The sequence below is a fragment of the Centrocercus urophasianus genome, unplaced genomic scaffold (assembly GCF_019232065.1).
Source record: "Centrocercus urophasianus isolate 14NV4802_14NV808 unplaced genomic scaffold, USGS_Curo_1.0 seq_9, whole genome shotgun sequence".
NCBI classification, from domain to species: domain Eukaryota; kingdom Metazoa; phylum Chordata; class Aves; order Galliformes; family Phasianidae; genus Centrocercus; species Centrocercus urophasianus.
This window is the reverse complement of record NW_024885532.1, coordinates 18,747,292-18,749,387: the sequence shown is the minus strand read 5'-3', so window position 1 is coordinate 18,749,387 and position 2,096 is coordinate 18,747,292. Positions and strand designations below refer to the sequence as shown.

At 36.5% G+C, this 2,096-nt stretch overlaps 1 non-coding gene across 1 annotated transcript; it reads right to left on the bottom strand.

Annotated features, from left to right (window-relative positions):
• Window positions 1–891: 891 nt before the first annotated feature.
• LOC122171664 lies at window positions 892–1,000 on the bottom strand. Its single transcript, XR_006172070.1, has one exon. It is a non-coding gene; the product is annotated as a U2 spliceosomal RNA (small nuclear RNA).
• Window positions 1,001–2,096: the final 1,096 nt, after the last annotated feature.

The following is a 2,096-nucleotide window of genomic DNA, read 5'->3' as shown; positions in this document are numbered from 1 at the left end:
TCTTTTAGTCAGGAGCCATCATTTGAAATACGGAGTATTCAAAGAAGGAATGGAAAACTGACATCGATAAACTTTCTGAATTCGGAAAGAAGGATTTCTAGATGTGTGTGGAGAACATGGAGTAAGAAGATTGACTTCTGATGAACTAATTAGTAGTTTGCATCATGAAAATATGAGAGCTGCTCTAAAAGTAATGTCTCCTATTTTATTATGTTGGCCTACAGTGTCAGAGCCTGATGTTGGTGGTATAGCAGTAGAGGTTAAACCTTCTCACTGATATTCCATTATATTTTATTTCTGTATGACAGATGGCAGCTGAGCAGCAGTCTGACAAAATGGCATCTGACATGGAAGGAAGGATGAAGCAAAGGTGTGTCATTAAATTTCTACACGTGGAAAAAATTGCACTCATTGACATACATCAAAGCTTGCTCAGTATTTATGGAGACCTGACTGTGGATGCAAGCCTAGTGAGATGCTGGTCGTGTGTTTCAGCAGTAGCAATAGTGACAGTGGGTCACCTTGCTGGTGAAGATTTTTACATGTGGCATGCAGGACCTTGTTCACTGCTGGCAAAAATACATAGCTAAGGTTGATAACAATGTTGAAAAATATTTTGTAGTTGTAGTTGAAAACTTGCTCAATAAAACAGTATTATCGTGCTCTTTGTATTTGTTGTAATTTCCCTGGAAGTAAATACGCGGCATTACTTTTGGAGCAAGCTACATATATACCAATTAGCTTCAAGTTGGATTAGCATGCTCTCCTAATGATACCAGTAAATGTAAATCTTCTCTTGTTTCACATGACACTTTAAATTCAGACAGCAGATGCATCTGCACCTGTACAGTTATGCATCTCGTGAATTGAACATTATTTTGGGTGATGTCTATTTGGTATTTCTAAAAGTGTCTGTAGCACTGTTAACACTAACTATGCTAGTTATAGAATCACAGAATAGTTGCTACACTTGATCTTAGCCAAAAGGCTGAGAAGTGAAGTCAGTTAGCTCAGTACACAGAACTCATATATTCAAAGGAATTTCCTCTGAGATATTTTGAAATTATGATTTGTGAATAGAATAGCAGTTTTTCTGTGTCTTGTTCAGTTGGCAAGCCTAAAGGAAGCCACCTTACCTCCAGTATAGAAACCTCACCATCTCTGGAAAAGAGCATACCATTTGTGCAGAGACAATGAACTTATTTGAATATGAGTATTTTGTCATAATGAAGTCCTTTCCTTTTCATGTTTTAGAACTTTTTTCTTTTTTTTTTTTTTTTTTTTTTTTTTTTTTTTCAGATTGCTGGCAGCTGTAAACCTGTTCTTGTTATCTTACTTGGAAAATGGACAGATAGATACAGCCCGGAGTGACAGTAAGATTTTATTCAATTGTTGAAGATTTTGAATGTTTTTTTTCAGTGTCAAAATTGTATTGTAATTAGGCAATTAAATTAGTTTCTTTACTAGGTCTCCATAACTTCTGAAAGAGGTTGTTAGGCTTAAACTCATAAACCACTTATGTGATAATTTAAAGCAAAATGATGTTTCACATAATTTCTGGTTCTAGAAGAGTCTTCAAAGGAGCTTTAAGCAAGGAGTGTTTTGCTTTCCAGTTACCTGCATTCTACATGACTGCATCTAGTGTCACATTAATCTACTAGATACATATAAATCACATCCTATGCAAGTATGCAAGCATCCTATGCATCCTATGCCAGCGGAGTTTAAACACCCATGGACTATACAACCTGTTGTCATGGTTTTATGGTGGTTTTTTTGTTTGTTTGTTTGGTTGGTTGGTTGGTTTTCAGTATTCTGCATCAAAACATCATGTAGTGCACTGGAAGTTAAAGTGTTAATGCTCCAATTCCAGGTAACTATCCCTATACATTACAGAAGGCATAGGATCTGGCCCTTTCAGTTTGGGCGCTCTCTTACTGCCTGGCAGTGGGTGATGGAGAGTGCTTTCCTAGCCATTCCAAGCTTTTCAGGTTTGAGTAGGTCTCAGGAACTCTCTCCTATCTTATTTGATTTATTAGTCTCAATTTCAATTAGGTTGTATTATATTGTGTCATCTTGCATTCCGATATCATAGT